This window comes from Silene latifolia, chromosome 8 (assembly GCF_048544455.1).
Source record: "Silene latifolia isolate original U9 population chromosome 8, ASM4854445v1, whole genome shotgun sequence".
NCBI lineage: Eukaryota > Viridiplantae > Streptophyta > Magnoliopsida > Caryophyllales > Caryophyllaceae > Silene > Silene latifolia.
In genome coordinates this window covers 78,304,921-78,324,359 of record NC_133533.1, presented here as the reverse complement: position 1 = coordinate 78,324,359, position 19,439 = coordinate 78,304,921, and the positions used below count along the sequence as shown (strand labels likewise).

The following is a 19,439-nucleotide window of genomic DNA, read 5'->3' as shown; positions in this document are numbered from 1 at the left end:
CCTGCTCCTTCCCATAACTTAATGGTTCGTGTCTTATCATTTCGTGCTTTGCTTTGGTCGATAATGAATTAATCAATTCGATCTACAATTTCTTAGTGGCATTTGGCATCAAATAATTACACGCACTTGTTTTGCTGCAATAATGGTTTGTATCAAAGATTTTAAGATGCCGTGTATCAGATTTGCCTATATTTTAACAACCCAGCCATCGCGCACCACCACGAATCTCTGACTCTCTTCTCAGTGGGACCAACCACCCAGCCACCCCGCACAACCACCATCCCCTCTAACAATTATTTTATAAACCCTAAATTCAATAATTATGATTAACAAATAAAATAGTTCTTAATAATTGATAAAAATAAATGCAACAAATAATATTAACAGTAGTTGATTGATAAAGAGATGAATTACTTAATTGATTAGTAGTCCTTTGACTAATTAGATTATGTTTTAGGGGAAAAAAAGTAGAAGGAAGAGTTAATTGGTTAGGTATAACTTTTAAGGTTAGAAGGGTATTAGATGAAAACTTAATGATAAAATGTATATGAAAAACTAAAATGTTTATGTGAAAAAGTAATTCGGTAAGTTTTTCATTAACAAAAACACAACCAGAAGTAGCAAAAAAATAAAAAAATAAAATGTCGGCGCGCAATAAGACTCAAAAGGTGGAAGTACGTACTCCGTAGTTGCTTAGCTTTTTCCCTCCACCACCAAACTTTCAACGTCTTTCTTGTATCGTCGAATAAAATATACAAATTCCATTGTCCAATTTCGTCGGTCAGCATATGTACAATCATCAAACAATGACAATCCGAATTAGGTTTATTTCCTATAATTAAATCAACAGAGAGTTCAAAATTCATCCATATTGATATACTAATTATCTGATTTTGAAGTAAATTAGGGTTTGAATTCGATTAATTTTGGAGAAATGGAGGAGAGAAATTGTTGGCCAACAATGGATCTGATGAGATCAGAAGAAATGCAGTTAGTACAATTGATTATACCAATTGAATCTGCTCATCGTACAATTTCTTACCTCGGTGATCTTTCTCTTTTCCAATTTAAAAATGTAAGTTTTACTGTTATTTACCAATGTTTTTAATTTTCTGTGTTCGATGTTGATATCAACTTTTCAGATCATAACCTGCATTGTTTATCGAATGCGAAACTTCGATATAGATTGTTCAAGTTTAATATGAAATGGTGGAAGATTATGATACAATGAGCTTATTAATCAGTATATATTTCAATTACTCCATTTATGCTGCATTTTACTCATTTTACGCCAATCGTGGCGTTCGACATTAGAAAATACACTACGTATAATTAATGATTTATAGAGAATCAGATTAGAAATTGTTTAGTGTGTCCTTTCGTTGTACTCCCTACATTCTATGGTAGATGTCCTAAGGGAGAATATTAGAACAATGTCGAAAACTAAGCTAATTTTTGTGCATTGGTAGATAGTCTAGTGTCTGTAATTGAATTGCTGATTTTTCATTGTATAGAACTCCATTGATGTAAACATATGAATGTAATATGAATGATGGAGAAGAATATTGAAGTTATTATTGAATGTAATTTTGTAAATCATCAAAAGTGGTTACAATGAGGGGATACCTCAGCTTATATAGTCAGCTAATCAGTTAGATAGTTTGTTAGGATATAACTAACTAGAGTTAGTTAGTTTTAGTTAGTTAACCCTCTTAGTTAGTTAATCCTCTATCTTAATATCCCCCCCTCAAGCAGGACAATCCTTAGTCAATTGTAAAAGTCCTAGCTTGGAAGAGAGCAGCTTGTGTTGAAGTCCTCCTAGAGGTTTAGTCATTATGTCTGCTAGTTGCTGTTCAGACATGCTGAGTGTAGAGAAATCCTTCTTCTTGTTTATCCCTCACAAAATGGCAATCCACATTTAGGTGCTTAGTTCTCTCGTGGAAAACTGGATTCATGGCAATAGACTGGGCAGATTTGTTGTCACAATACAGTGGGATTGGAAGAGGAACTTTGACTTGCATCTCCTGAAGTAGGGCTGCTAGCCAAACTAGCTCACTTGTTGTATATGACATGCTTCGATACTCTGCCTCAGTAGAGCTCTTGCTAACCGTTTTTTGTTTCTTTGTTTTCCACGAAATCAAAGCTTTACCAAAAAATATGCAGTAACCACTCAATGATCTGGAACTAAATGGACATTGAGCCCAATCTGCATCAGTGTATGCTCTTAATGTCATGTCGATTGAGCGGGATAGAACAAACCCGTGTTTCTTCGTGGTTCGAGATATTTTATGACGTGCGTCTTTGCGAGAGATGAGGCATTCTTGGTTGAGTTAAGAACCGACTCGAATGCTTGAACACAATGTGAAATATCGAGCCCGCTCAAGCTCAAATATAATAGTCTCCCTATTAATCTCCTGTACTGTTCTGGATCACTTAGCAATTCTCCTTTATCAGTGCTCAACTGCAGCCCTCTTGGTAGTGGAAACTCAGTAGTTGCACAATTTTCCATTCCTATGTCCTTAAGTATATCCAAGATATACTTTCTTTGATTAATGATTATTCCTGTTTCATTCCTAAAGAATCTCTAATCCCAGAAATACCTTGCACGACCAAGGTCTTTTATTGTAAACTTGGTATGCAAACCATCTTTTACCTTCGAATCTGCAGCATTGCTCCCCATGAGTAACACATCGTCCACATAAACCAAGGCATAAGAAAATCTCCGATTTTGGTATCTTTCCTTGTAAACATGGAATAATCATGTTTGAATCTTGAAATCCTTCACTGACCAAGTGCTTAGTTAGCTCCTTGTTCCATTGTCTCGAGGCTTGTTTCAAGCCATATAAAGATCTTTTAACTTGCAAACTTGACCGTGTCTTGCTTTATCATATCCTCGAGGAACGTATATACACCTCCTCATCTAGATATCCATGTAAAAATGCATTGTTAATATCTAGTTGATGCAAAACCCATTTCTTTCTCAAGCGAAGCAAATGATGAGAGACCCGACAAAGAGTGAACTTGCTCTTCGGTGAGAAAGTATGCCTATAATCTTTGTCTTTAACTTGATTATATCCCTTGGCAACTAACCTTGCCTTGTATCTTTCAATTGTTCCATCTGCTTTGTACTTTATTTTATATATCCACTTGTGTCCTATTGCTTTATGTCCAAGGGGCGCTTCACCAACTCCCACGTTTTGTGTCTTCTCCAAGGCACTAACTCTAAGTTCACAACTTCAACCCATTTCGGATTCTTTATAGCTTTGAGTATAATGTGTTGGCTCGGTTCAACCATAACATTAGAGATTGAAGCAACATATCTTTGGATCAAATTGATTGAGATCGCTTAAGATAGATGCATGAAGTGCTTGCCTTAGTGAGTCATAAATTCTAGTAGGAAGCTTAATACGCATTGATAGTCTTTTAATCTTCCCGTTGGAATCACAGCCTGGAAGATCTTCCGATCTTGTCTGCAGAGTAGTAGCAGATGAGCTTGAGTTGGTGCAGTGTCTCATCGAAATTGTAACATCAACAATATTTGTTGGAATTTCAATTGATCGCAGAGGGTACCCCAAATGCTTGTTTACAAAGCAGTGTAGTTTCGTATCTCAACACTTCGTGAAATAAGACATTGAGAATCTCCAGGATTAACTAATGCCAGGGGATCATCAGAAACTTGATGTGTCTCTGAATGTGATAACAGATCCTTGTCACTTGGCTTAAATGGAAAAATATGCTCCTGGAATTTCACATCTCTGCTAAAGAAACATTTGTGGGTCTCCAAATCATAAACTTTGTATCCTTTCTTGCCAAATGGATACCTAATCATTATACATTTCTTTGCCTTTGCTGCAAACTTATCAGACTGTCCCAATGGAATGCTTGCATAGCACAAGCAACCAAACACCCTTAATTCTTCATACTTGGGTTTCTGATTAAATAAAACTTCATATGGAGTCTGCCAATCAAGCACTATTGTTGGCATTTTGTTAATAAGATAGGTAGCTGCTAAGATACAGTCTCCCCAAAATTTTGCAGGCAAATGAGCATGCAATTTTAAAGATCTAGCAGTCTCAACTAAGTGCACATGCTTTCTTTCAACACGGCCATTCTCATTGTGGCCCGCCCGCCATACTTGTTTGATGCAAGACTCCTTTTTGCACCGAACAGTTCATGACACCGAGCTTGGATAAACTCAACCATTATCACTTCTAAAGACTTTGAGGTTCTTCCGAAATTGTGTGTTGATCGATTTAAAAATTGTCTCAAAATTGGGACTTGCATTTTATTTTGTAGAAGAAGAATGTCCAGGTAGACCTTGAGCAATCATCTACTAAAGTGAGAAAATAACTGGCACCATTCAATGCCACTGTCCTATAAGGACCCCAGAGATCAGCATGTAACAAATCAAAAGGAGATATAGCATGTGAAATACTCCTTGGATAAGGAAGAGAATAATGCTTGGCTAATGCACAAGTTTCACAATGAAATTTCTTAAGAGCTTGTTTACTTAACCCAATTACATGCTGAAGCTTCTCAATAGAAGTATGCCCCAACCTATCATGAACCTATCATGAATCAACTGAGCATCAATAGTTTTTACATTGCAACCTCTACTAGTATTAACAAGCTGATTATGCCCTAAATTACAATTACTTAAACTAGTGTTCCCGCCGCTTAAGCTCCCTGCTCGGTTTATTCTTGCCAAACATGCTCCCCTGCCTGGCCTAAGCTTGTAAAGATCTCCCACTCTTCTTGCTCTCCCAAGAATGGTCTTACTTGAATGGTCCTGTAAACACATTCAAGAGGAGTAAATATTGTCTTTGTCATCTTAGAATTCTCAACAAGCTTGCTAACGAAAAGGAGGTTTTGCCTAAAACCTGGAATCACTAGTACATTCTCTAAAGTAATTGTAGGGGTCAAATAAACTCTCCCCATTTGATGACAAACTTGATACTACCATCGTGTAAAGCTACAATAAGAGGCTTTGCCAAATTAAAATATTACTCAAAATAGATAATTGAGATGTTATGTGGTCCAAGCTCCGGTATCCACAATCCACCATGAGTGTCAAAACAATTAACCACAAGATTGGACCATCGTATTTACCGCAAAATTTGCGCAGTAGACACGCACTTATTCCGGTCCTATCACCAAAGCTTTTCATAACCCTCTCGCACAATGTAATCAACAATGCCATCAACCATGTCGAGTTAAAAGTCAAGTGTTAATTTGAGAATTAGAGGAGAAATCCATGAGAGGATCATCTTGTAGGTAGTCATCATATTGCATAACATCTCGCATTATTAGCATTCCCGCCAAGATAACCACCCCTAGTAGAGCCTCCTCGACCATAACCACCTCCGCCTCTACCTCTCGAAGCTTCGCTTTGTTTATACCATTTACGATGGATTGAATGTGGCCCTTCTTGCCACGGAAGAACAAGTCTTTAACTGAAAACACTCATCTATAGAATGTCCTTTCTTGTTGCAATGAGTGCACTTCTTAGGGACAATAATTTCGATATCATCATCAATCGAATCACGTCTTAGCTTTCTTGAGGTCTCGGTTGTTTGACTTCAACCCCAAAGAAGATATGCATTGGCTTCACCAAGGACATCCACAAAGATCGATATCTCGCTTGTCTCTCTATCTTCTCGTAACAAAGACAATGCTTTGTTCGTAGGTGGCAAGGGCTCCATGGACAGAATGTTGGTCTTAACACCCTCATACCCACCGTTTAAACCCATCGAAATTGGATCAACTTGGCATGTGTATCCCTCGTCAAGAATTCTTTTGAGCAAATTGGTGACAAGTACAAGAATTCAGTGCTCCACAAGTGCAAGTGGGAATAGGGTCAAGGGTGTCAAGGTTCTCCCATGTTCTTTTCATGTTGCTGTAATACTCAACCAGAGGAGTATTACCCTGACTGATAGCATTCAAATCTTTGCGAAGTTGGTAAATCTCTATAGCATTAACATCACCATATCTTTCAATCAACTCATCCCATAATTCTTTGGATGAGTTAGCATAAGACATATTTTCTTTGATGTCATCATCCATAGAATTACGCATCCAATGTCTAACAAGTATATCACAACGCATCCATTGATGGAACTTTTTATCAGAATTTTCGGGCTTTTTAACAGACCCATCTATGAAACCTTCTTTGTTTTTGGAAATCAAAGCCACATATGTATCTCTCTTCCAATTCAGAAAATTACTACCATTAAACTTGTAATCTATCAGTTTCAAGTTAGGTTGATCATTGGTAGAGAGGAACAAAGGGTCATCAAAGAAAGCATAAGGAGAAACTTCAGAATTATCAAAATTCCCAGGCATTATGATGATCAACAATCAAGTAGAATCACAGAATTTGATCAAGATGATAGAATGGAAGCAAGAAAGAAGAAGAAAAATTGATACCAGAATGAAGTAAGATGATGAATGCACAGCGGAAAAAATAAAGAACTTAACAACCCAGAATCGAACTCGCGATTGATACCATATAGAACTCCATTGATGTAAACATATGAATGTAATATGAATGATGGAGAAGAATATTGAAGTTATTATTGAATGTAATTTTGTAAATCATCAAAAGTGGTTACAATGAGGGGATACCTCAGCTTATATAGTCAGCTAATCAGTTAGATAGTTTGTTAGGATATAACTAACTAGAGTTAGTTAGTTTTAGTTAGTTAACCCTCTTAGTTAGTTAATCCTCTATCTTAATACATTGTGTTACTGATAGATATTATTCTGTTGATTTTCAGTTGTTGTGAAGCTCAATTTCAAGTTACAGTTCATTGTTTACTGTTAGTGAAAGATAAGTATTCTTATTCTTATGTTTTTGTTTCAGCTCAACGCAGACAAGAGTCCATTCCAGAGGACTTATGCTGCTCAGGTGCGTTCTTGAGTTTGATCGCAAACTTTTTATCATCTTAATCTTAAGCTAACTATCAATTTGGGGGTTCCAAATGTGTATGTTTGATCTAGTTCTTTTTCATATTATTACTTGCATAAACTTATTAGTTTCATTTTGATACCTTGTTCGTTTACCAGATTAAGAGATGTGGGGAAATGGCTCGTAAAATAAGATTTTTTAAGGATCAAATGACTAAAGCCGCAATAATTCCCTCAGCTAGATTTCCGGTGGGGAATAACTTGAACATGGATGAGTTAGAGGTGAGTTCAGCTTCATCAAATTGTTTCTCCTTAGTTCTTGATTCAGTTGGTATTAATTGCGTGTTTCACATTCAGGCAAAACTTGGAGACCTTGAGGCCGAGTTAGTTGAGATGAATGGCAATAGTGAAAGACTACAACACACATACAATGAGCTTGTTGAATATAAGCTGGTATTGCTGAAGGTGAGTGTGATTGCCACTTGACTCAAGTCTTGGTGTCTAGTGAGCTACTGAGCTGTATGAATGTCGTAGATGCCGCATGTATTGATTACCATTTGTGACTGTAGCCTATTGGAATTTCCTTGTCGCTGCTCTTAGCCGATTGATCTTTTTTTTTGTCTTGTAACCGGTTTGCCTATATACAACGGAATATATTGAAGTGAGTTGACGATGTATTTCAGGCTGGGGAGTTCTTTCATTCAGCTTTTAAGGCAGCAGCTCAGCAGACAGAAAATGAAGCACACCACTTGGCTGAAAGATCAATTGACAGTCCTTTATTGCGGGAGCAGGTACTATTTTGTCCCCATTACAATATCTTTTAAGATGAAACAGTCTCTTTCTAACACCCATGAATGACATTCAAAATTGTCCTTTCTTCAGGAAATGATGGTTGATCCTTCAAAACAAGTCAGGCTTGGATTCATCAGTGGCCTGGTCCCTCGTGAAAAATCAATGGCTTTTGAGAGGATTCTTTTCCGGGCAACAAGGGGAAATGTTTTTTTAAGGCAAGCTGTTCTTGATTTTCCTGTCATTGATCCAGCATCTGGTCAAAAGGTAAATATGTCCATTGGTTCAATGTTTCCGCTTGTTCTCATCAGTATTTATCCTTTACTCTGAATATTTTATAGAAATCTACAACTGCAACAAAATTTCTTTTGTTAGGAGGGAGAGATCAGTATAAAGGCATGTTATGATATATGTATCTAATTGATTCTTTTATCTAAATTGTCGGAATTTCTGATGTTTCGGTCTGAAATCTGCCACTTTACAGGTTGAAAAGAATGTTTTTGTGATCTTTTACTCGGGAGAAAGGGCAATGAACAAAATTGTAAAGATATGTGAAGCATTTGGAGCAAATCGTTACCACTTTTCTGACGATCCAGAAAGACAACAGCAGATGTTGTCAGAGGTACATTCGGATTTTTATTCTGCTCTGTGTGCACTAGATAAACATACTTCTTATATAAGGGAAACATTAACTAGTCCAATCCATCTAGCTATAATGACTTATTACTTCCAGGAAATCTGGAGGACATGCATGATTACATTATTATCTCTATAAATCCATATTACTGACTTTTTTTGTTGTTTAGAGAAGTGGATGAAGCTGTATCTATTAAGATTTTTTTCTTCTATGAACATTGAACTACAAAGGAGAGTTCTGGTTCCCTAACTATAGTGAAACAGTTGTGAAGCATGTCTTGACTCCTGAGTAATGACATTAACTCATTTGCACAAATTCCTCTATTTTACTATGATTGTCTTCAGGGGCGAGGCCAGGACTTTTATAATGGTGTAGCAAAATTAAGTCGTTATTCAAAAATTACATTTATCAACATGTTTGTCTTAAACGTATCACATATAATTTTGATTAATGTACTCTCATATATATTACGAATATATAATTTTCCTTTAGAAGAAAAGCTACAATAAGAAACAAAATAATTTAATTAATTAATTTATTTATTTTAAAAAAAAAGAACAATTGAGAACAAAATTAAGAACCTCAAAGGAGAAAGGAAATAATAACTTCAAAAAAAATTCAGTTCACCATAAACCATAATAAAAAAGTGAAAACTAACCCAAAAATTCAGTTTTTATAATACTGTACTAAATTTGTAAATACGGAGTTTAAAAAAAACAATTTGACTTCAATTATATTTCGACTTTGGGAATCAACATAGGCTTAAAGACATAGAGCATTAACTATTACTCTATTTATGAATGAAATAATGGTGTAGCAAATGCATCACCATAGTTATGCATGGCCTCGCCCCTGACTGTCTTCACGTTTCCTTTTAACACGTATTTGAGCCACCTGTAGCTTTGGAATCTATTCTTCCCATGCTGCTTTCACCTATTAATACAGCACAACAACAATAACTAATCCAAAATTTTAGGTTGTATTCTGTATATAGTAGTGGAGCTTAACCTAATTATTTGGGAGTTGCAAACTTGGAGAGGGTCTTATCAGTGTGAATATGTCTCAATCTTGAAATTGAATTGCTGATTTGTTTGTTTTGTTTGTACGGTTTGTAATTTGAAATATACTCTCTGAATTCGTTTCCATTCCTGAGATGCAATATATAGCCTTTTAGGCTGATAACACCCTCCTCTCCAGTCTCCACTATCAAGAAACCGAAAGAAGATATTTTTTGTTTGTGTTTTAACTCTGGAGTGGTTATTAGAAATGACATGACATTTTGATTTGAAGGTTTCTGCTAGGTTGTCTGAGCTAAACACTACTATAGATGTTGGTCTGTGCATCGGGACAATGTCTTAAGTGCAGTTGGTTCCCAAATCGAGGAATGGCATATTTTGGTAAGTGCTTTTACTTCCCTCTTTGACGGCTTCTACTCCTGGCAAAACGGGTCACTCGGGTCGGGTACGGGTCGGGTCAGTTTGGGTCGGATAATTTCGGGTCTGTCACACATTTCGGGTCGGGTCGGGTCAATTTCGGGTGACCTGTTGTCGGGTCATTTTGGGTCGGGTCATTTTCGGGTATGAGTCATTTTGAGTCGGGTTGCTTTTAAGTTAATGGCTAAGCACTTAAGTTAGTATTATTTTGATTAAGAAATACTATTTTGCAAATTTAAGTATTTATTTTGATATATATAATATTAATATATCTTAGTACTAGTCGTTTTGGGTCATTTCAAGTCATTTGAGATCAGGTCAATTATGAGTCGGGTCACATCGGGTCGGGTCAACATTGGGTCAGACAATGTTCGGGTCTGGGTCTGGGTCGGGTTGGGTCAATTCGGGTTTCGGGTCGTATTCGGGTCAAGCAAGTTCAGGCCATTTTCGGGTCTCGGGTCAGCCTTTTCGGGTTGGGTCTGACCCATTTTGCCAGGTCTACTTCTACTCCAGTGTCTTTCTTTTGCATGAGTTATTTAGTTGTTCTCTTGTTATGATTAGGTCAACTGATCTAGAAGAGTCACTGTATCTCGTTTTGCTCTGTTTTCTCTTTTTCTAAATTTAAAGTCATATCTTTAGGTGAGGAAGGAGAAATCGGTATACCACACGTTAAATATGCTCAGCATCGATGTGACAAAGAAGTGTCTTGTTGGAGAAGGTTGGTGTCCATCTTTTTCTACTAAACAGGTCAGGATTCGTTTCCCATGTCATTGTTCAAGCTAAATTGATTTAGGTACTGAGCTCTTGAAATCAGTTGTTTATAGAAGAACTGTATTTCAGACAGTTATTACTTACTCTGTATTAGATTACAGTTTGTTCGTCTTCAAAATAATCTGACAGATTCAAGACACGCTTCAACGTGCTACTTTCGATAGCTCTTCACAAGTTGGGTCAATATTTCATGTTTTGCCAACAAAGGAATTACCACCCACTTATTTCCGCACAAACAAAGTCACAAGTGCTTTCCAGGAAATTGTGGATGCATATGGGCGAGTCATGGTTTTAAATCTGCATTTCTCTAGACTGGGAGTAAATGTTTGTTGGGTGTCTTTGGGTAAGCAATTAGCTGTTGACTGTCGAGTGATGGAAAAGAAATGGAATCCACTTAGGATGGTTATAATGGCCCTTCTAATACAATGGCTATTGGGCATCAGAGACACTTAGAGGAGCATATTTTCCCCTCTTTCAGATAAACAGTAGGTGGTCTCTTGAGCTGTCCGCAATTAGGCTAGGAGTCAATCCAGGCAAAGATTAATGGCCAAACCTTCAAATTCTAAAAATGGACTAAGATTAACTTTGTTAATCATTTTTTCCCTGACACATAAGTGCATATTAGCCACCAGACTGGGCCTGATGGTGAGGCCATACACCATAAATACTTGGAAACTTTGGGATGAGAGAAGTTGTACTCGCGATTCTACCCAGTCTAACATCCTCTTCTTATACAATATACGGTGTTCCCTATCCCCTTTCTCTATATAAGTACTCATTTTATAGTCCCACCTTTCAAAGTATAGGACTGGTTCCATAGGCATATGCTTTCATGTAAATGTGCATAATGTATTTGTTGAAACCAGAATAGACTGACCTCCGTTATCTTTGTGCCCTTAGGAATCAAGCTGAGTACTCGATGTACAAATTCTGTAATCTCAGTCTTTCACTCTTTCATGAAACAAATTGTTCCATTTACAGTCTTATGTGCATTCTGTATGCGAAAAGATTGTTTATTGTCTTGGTCATGAAAATGCGCGAAAAATTAGGAAATTAGGCTACTGCATTTTTGTACGCTAATGATGATGATCTGCTGTTGAATCTCTATCTTCCATTTGCACTTTTCATCTTCCTTCCCTTGACTGTGTCATCTCTTATGGCTATTGAAATCTTGATAGACGAGCTAATGGTGTATAATCTTGCAGGGTTGCCAAGTACCAGGAAGCAAATCCTGCTGTATACACAATTATCACATTCCCCTTCCTATTTGCTGTAATGTTTGGTGATTGGGGACATGGAATTTGTTTGTTGCTAGCAACATTATACTTCATCATGAGGGAAAAGAAGCTTTCCAGTCAGGTAAGATGAATTTCTTTTGAGTACTATTGGATATTTTTTCTTTCAAAATTATGAGATTTTTTTCTTCTGTTTTTGGTCCTTTACTTTTGGATTTTCATCAGATGGGTATTGGTATGTTCATTCTTCCGATATGTTGCTAGTTTCTACTAGGAGGTTAGGGAACCGTCAATTATTTAGTTGCGCTATGTTTTTTTTACATTGAGTGTTTCTCATCACAAACATAGTCTTCCCTCTCCTGGACTTCCCAGATTCAGTCAGTGGTGTTCTGTTTTTCCTATGTCTTACGCTGAGTTGTTTTGTTGACATGAATGTTAAAATTTCTTACAAACTGGCTGTTACATCTTTCCAACCTGATACATTTCCTCTTTTACTCATCCTTGTCCTGCTTGCGTCTTTTGCCTTATTTTATTTGGATGACATTAATTAAATCCTTCAAATTTTCAGAACGTGCCAAATAAATCTATCTGTCAATTGCCCTTCATACCAGTTAAACCATCTTGATATAGTTCTAATTGCTGTGAATTCTTCTTATTATGAGCAGAAACTTGGAGATATTATGGAGATGGCATTTGGAGGTCGCTATGTCATCATGCTGATGGCTTTGTTCTCCATATACACTGGATTTGTGTATAATGAATTCTTTTCAGTCCCATTCGAGCTGTTTGGATCCTCTGCTTATGCATGCCGAGACAGTTCATGCCCGTTAGAACTTAGAACATTCCCCTATGTTATGCTATGTGGTATTTCTCACTATACCAAATCTTATATGAAGTACTAATCTTGAGGCATTATCAGGGATGCTACTACCGCTGGCCTAATCAAAGTCCGTGAGACCTATCCATTTGGAGTGGATCCTGTATGGCATGGTAGCCGTAGTGAGCTGCCATTCTTAAACTCTTTGAAGATGAAGATGTCAATCCTCATCGGGTGTCAAAATGAACCTTGGGATCATACTAAGTTACTTTAACGGAAAGTTCTTCAAGAATGATTTGAATATATGGTAATTTAATTTTTGAATTTGTCCCTTTGTTATTTAGAAATACCTTACATTAAACACTATTTGGTCGATTAACAAACATCTTCCATTTACTGAGTTAGTTTTTAAGTGAGCAAAATTAAAGCAACTGGACCAAGTAGACCACTTGCATTATAACCATTCGTATTTCTAGCTATGTAGTCCTACTTAAATCTCTTATGAATGTGAAAATGGAAAATATTTGTACAATGGAGGGAGTACATACATTCAGTCCATCTAATCTTATGATCTTTCTCACCTGTACCGGCTTTACTGCCTCAATAATACAGATTACCTAATGCATTTTTTTAGTACTAAGAAATGACAGTGTTGACTTTTCTCTACTCAATACGGTCATTGTGGTGTATATCTAATTTTTGTTCATATTTTGCACTTTCTCAGGTATCAATTTGTACCCCAGATGATTTTCTTGAACAGTTTATTTGGCTACCTCTCACTACTTATTCTTGTGAAGTGGTGCACTGGCTCTAAAGCTGACCTCTATCATGTAATGATATACATGTTCCTTAGCCCAACTGATGACCTCGGAGAAAATCAATTATTTTTTGGTCAAAAACTGCTTCAGGTTTCCTCAAATTCCTTCACAACATAAAGTTTACGTTAAATGTTGATATACCTTGACTTCTGACATGTGTTGGAATCCTTTACCAGCTTCTTTTGCTGGTTTTGGCCCTCATTTCTGTACCTTGGATGCTATTTCCGAAGCCATTTCTTCTGAAGAAGCAACATGAAGAAGTATGACAAGTCTTCAAATCCTTTTTACTTAATTTCCTTTCTTGACATTTCAGTTTCTTATTAGGATTTTACGACTGTATGTATACTCTCTTACATCATCTGATTCAGCGTTGATTCTTCTCAGAGACACCAAGGTCGATCCTATGCAATTATTGACAATGATGAAGATTCCATGAACTTCGAGGTGGATCGTGATTCACATGGACATGCTGAGTTCGAGTTTAGTGAAGTCTTTGTGCATCAACTTATACACACCATTGAATTTGTGCTTGGAGCAGTTTCCAATACTGCTTCATACTTACGTTTATGGGCCCTCAGGTAGGTTTTTAAATAGTTTTGAAGAGCCTGCACTCCTAATATTTATATCAGCAGCCCATATGGGTTGGATAAAACATGAACTAGTGACTCCTGGATCTCTAAATCATGGGAGCAATTGTGCCTTTGATTATGCCATAGTTAGCCAATAGGCTATTGCACATGTCTAGACTTTACCCAGCGCACTGCACACCTCCCTATAGTCGCAGCAGTCTGCGGGTTCTCACCATTTTCCCCCAAAAGGAATGTCGATATGAACAAAATGAACAATGTTGGAACCTTTCTATGTCAAAGGTGTTATTTTGTTAATTTATTAATTTGACTCAGATGGTCAGCCAAGATACTTAATTTCTTGGACTCTCCTTTTTCAGTCTTGCACATTCAGAGCTCTCCAGTGTGTTCTTCGACAAAGTATTACTTCTGGCTTGGGGGTAAGTTTTTGTTCACTGTTTCTTAAGAGTCTAAAACAAAAGTAAAGTCAAACAAACAAACAGTAACAAATTTTCTATGATGAATTTAGGTATAACAACATTGTCATCCTCATCATTGGCGTTGTTGTTTTCGTTTCTGCCACTGTTGGTGTGCTACTAGTTATGGAAACTCTTAGCGCATTTTTGCATGCCTTGCGACTTCACTGGGTGGAATTTCAGATCAAGTTCTACGAGGGAGATGGTTACAAGTTTCAACCATTCTCATTTGCTCAAATAGGGGAAGATGATGATTGATTCCATTGGCACATACTTTGAAAGAGATTTATTCGCTTATTTTTTGAGGTGGCAAGCAGTCGATTACAGCTTCATCGCTACAACCTAATGCCTTAGTCATTTGAGGTAACTTATTCAGGCACGCTTGGCTGTCATCTGTTACCACTGACTATATTACATATATTAATTGATTTCACTTGTTAAGGGAGATATATCAAGCATACTATGAAATTGACTTCAAATTTATTACTCCCTCCATCCCATTTCATCACCGCCATTTGACTGTTATAGTCATCTGAGGTATACTTTAACCATTAATTTCTCCAAATATATAAAAAAGATATTATAAACTTACTAATATTTGATTTTGAAAAATTTATTTTTGTATTATCATTCAATTTTTTTTTACCTCAGCAAGACTAATTGTTTGAGAAACACAAAATCTCATTTGTGACGGCACGTATCCGTCACTTTGGAGTGACGGATACCATTTTCTCTCACAAATGACCCAAATAGAGGAGAGAGGGAAGCACATGGAGGTGCCCCCACCTTGTCCCCCCTATTCGCTTTGTGAGTGGCATTACCCGTCACTTACTCCGACCCGTCTTCAGCAAGACTAATTGTTTGAGAAACACAAAATCTCATTTGTGACGGCACGTATCCGTCACTTTGGAGTGACGGATACCATTTTCTCTCACAAATGACCCAAATAGAGGAGAGAGGGAAGCACATGGAGGTGCCCCCACCTTGTCCCCCCTATTCGCTTTGTGAGTGGCATTACCCGTCACTTACTCCGACCCGTCTTCAGCAAGACTAATTGAGAAAGAAAATAGTACTAGTTAAGAGTCTACTTCTTTTCGGCTCTCAAGTCAAATAGGGACAATGGAATGAGATAGAGGTACTACAATCTGGAGTATATGTTATATCTGTAATATTTTTTATGTCACCGAGTTTTAGTTAACTAGCCGGAATAGTTAGGATACTGTTATCTCTAATCATGTTTACGAACTTGTTTGTGAATACTATACACTAATGACAACAGGGTATTGCCATACATTACATTGTTTCTGTTCTTAAAATCTCCTGTATTAATTTAGGGTATTGCCATACATTACATTGTTTCTGTTCTTAAAATCTCATGTATTAATTTTTTCGGAAAATTCACGTGGTACCTTGAACTTTGCCATTTTTCACGTGGTAACCCTACTTTTTAAGTTTGTGTACATGATATCCTTGAAATTTGATTTTCAAGCGCAACATGCCCTCTTTATCGTTTTTAAAATTTTCAATTGAGCATAAATTAGACCAGAAATCGGAATTGACTAATTTTTTTTTTTTTCAAATTGATTAACTCTTCGAGATCTATAAATTGATAAAACGAAAATGATCATTCGGAAGTTTAAGATCCAAGATATGTTTGATTTGAGATTTTCGTTAAAAAAAACCCTATAAAATGTCAGTCGGCAATTTTTTTTTTCTCAAAATTGTAGATTATGACGAGATAATTATTTAACGAAAAAAATTAGCCGATTCTGAATTTTGATCTAGGAGTTATGCGCAATTGAGGTTTTTTACAGCGACAAAAAAGATATGTTGTGCATGAAATTCAAACATGGAGGGTATAATGTACACAAATTTAAAAAGTTGGATACCATGTGCAAAATGACGAAGTTTGAGGGTACCACTTGAATTTTCCGTAAATTTTTTTCATGTTGCATACTAAAGCCTCCCCCGTGCTGCCGTGAGATTGCATTTTTTTTTTTTTTTTTTGGTGTGTGTGTCAAATAAGGCAATAAGCCACAATGACAATACAATATCCCATCTTATTGTCCACTATTGTGTGAGATTGGAGATAAACGGGTAGTGGTGTCCAGCCCCTCTCGAGCTACCTCTATTTAACATTAAAATTTATTTTTAATTAAATAAAACTATTTAAAGTTGTATAATTCATAAATTTGTCATTAATATATTTTTCTATGAAATATCTTAAAATTACGATGAAATAAATTATGAGACAAATTACCACTCCTGCTATTAATATTTTACTTAAATAGTTTGGGTAGCTAATTGTTTATATATACTTTCTTTTGTTGTTAGTATTGTTACTTTTATTACATTCGTTATTACTACTATTACTTTCACTACTCCCGTCGTAATTATTGTTACGTAATTATTGTTATTTTCCCTACTACCGCATTCATATTGATAATTTCACTACTCCCCTTGTTACTTGCGTAATTATTGTTAATTTCACTACTGCTGCATTCATATTGATAATTTCACTACTCTCGTTGTTACTTTACTTCTATTACTTTCACTACTTTCGCTCATTCTAATATTTTTAACTTTGACTATTCAAATGAGTGATTACTATCATATTACTATATCCAATATTATTACAATTCCTTTTACTACTAACAGAATTATTTTTACTATTTGGCATGCAAATTTAAGAGACTTATATATTCATATAAATATATTAATTATTACATATATGCATTAAATCAAATCGAAATAATTATGGAATATTATATTTTTTTGGAAATCTAGCTTGATTTATTTACCTTTTAATAGTTTTCAAAATATAACATACTTATATTATATTTGTGTATGTTCAATAATTAACATCTTTACACTAATTAATACCATAAGTGGAGCATGCTTTTATTTTAAGAAAAACATCATATTCCGGTTTTTTCTAAATTTATACTTCAACCAAAACTATATAATGTTTATATTGTCTCTTGATCAAGTTTATCACATAGCGCTATTGATTAAAATTATATAGTATAATTAATTTGTATAGATTTATTTAATTTAATTGAAATCCCTTGATTTTCGGATTATATATAGTATTAATTTATTAACACTGATGAAACAAAAGCACACCAGAGGCAGTAAGGCTTGTGCTATAATCATTTTACCAATTTTCCTTCATGTTATGATCCAACAAGGATCCTCTCCATTTCTTTTCTCTCCATTTCCTCTCACAAACCCATTTAATAATATTATCTCATCTAACTCTATTAACCCTTTATTTTTATGTATAAATTGTAAACCGTTCGATGTTGACACGATACAATCTTAACCGTTGATAGGTAATGACCTCTCCATTTCTTTTTAGGAAATGGAGAGAATTTTGGCTCGTTATGATCCAAGTCAGACCTATTACATTTTAGGGCTTGCTAAAGTTGCTAGGACAAGTATAATTTTAGATGTCAATTAGTTTGATTGGTAAAATTATGAGCGATAACACTTATAACCTGTTAACACTTATAATGTCAATTAGGTTGGCTCTTTGGACGGCATGCATGGGTCTGTCTGTGTCGGTTTTATGGGTCCTCTTTGTTTGTGTTGGTCTTGGTTGGTCTTACCGTCTTTGAGTCGTTCTGGTTTTCGGGGTGGTCGTTGGTTTTATGTTGTTGTTGGTCTTTGTTGATGGGGTTGGGTGGGCTTTGTGTTTGGGCGGCTTCCTGCGTGTGGTGGCGGACCCGGATGTGGGCGTAGTCCGGGTCGCTTGGCTTTGGGTGTCTTGGTATCGGTGTTCTTCATTGCTCTCGAGTCGTTTTGGTTTGGGATTAGTTGGGCTGGATGATGGTGTTGGTGGGGTTGGTTGTGGTGGTTCCCGTCTTTTCCTTTATGAAGGTGGGTCTTTGCTTTCGTCTTATCCTGTTTATAAGAATAATAACCTCGATGTTTGTGGGTTTTCTGTTCTTTCTTTTAATAAACTCCTGGTGGTTTGGGGTGTCCTGTCCTCTTACCCACGGGTTATTTAGGATGACTGGTACTTTGCATCGGGTCCGTGTTGAGCCTAACTCTCTGCGGTCTGTAGAGATGGTTTTGGTTAGGGGGAATTTCAAGTGGTTTCCTCCCTTAGTTCCCAACTATTTACTCGCTATTCTTGTCTTTGGGGTTCTGGTCAGCGGGGTTTGTGTTACAAAGTGTAGGAGTTTATTCTCCTCTGGAGACAGATTTTTGTGGTCTGTTATCCGCCTTTTCTTTCTACGTCTTTGGGGCGTAAGTGCACTTTGTTTTCTCTCGTTGGGTCAAGGGGCTCGTTGGTGTCAAGATAAGGTGTATCACAGCCAAGGAGATGAATCTCCGAGACGCTTTCTTGTGTCTTGTAGTAGGTATTTCTCTGAAGCTGTCTTTATTAAGACGAGTAAAAATGAGTTTGTGGTGACTCGTTGGTTTTCCGAGGAAGATTTTCACAACCAAGGAGATGAATCTCCGAGACCCTCTTTTGGGTTTTGTTGCAGGTATTTCTCTGAAGCTACATCAATCAAGACAAGCAAAGATGGGTGTCTTCCTTTGGCCAACGTTGATCATCCGTTAGAGATTGGGGTGATTTTTAAGTTTGAAGAGCGTGTTCCGACTACCGTCGTACGCCATCAACATGACGTTTACCGATGCAATTGTTACCATGCTTTACTTTATGTCATTAGTAGTTCTATGGTGTTTTATGTTGTAGTTTATAGGTATGGTTTAGTGAACCGTACCACTATAATGTAAAACTCTTTCTTTACCGCTGCCAAAAAAAAAAAAAAAAAAAAAAAAAATCTTCACGATTAAAGCTCCAAATAAGAAAAAATTGGAGGGAAATAATGGTAGACAGGTATAAAACACTGAATTAGTGCCACTCGCTAGTCCCGAAATGGGTACAATCATACTCACGTTAAATTATTTTATTTATAATTAAAATATTTCATGTGAGTGATATTCTAATTTAATATTATCCAGTGATGTAGTGTTAT

At 36.4% G+C, this 19,439-nt stretch overlaps 1 pseudogene; it reads left to right on the top strand.

Annotated features, from left to right (window-relative positions):
* Window positions 1–636: 636 nt before the first annotated feature.
* LOC141596981 (V-type proton ATPase subunit a2-like) lies at window positions 637–15,741 on the top strand (annotated as a pseudogene).
* Window positions 15,742–19,439: the final 3,698 nt, after the last annotated feature.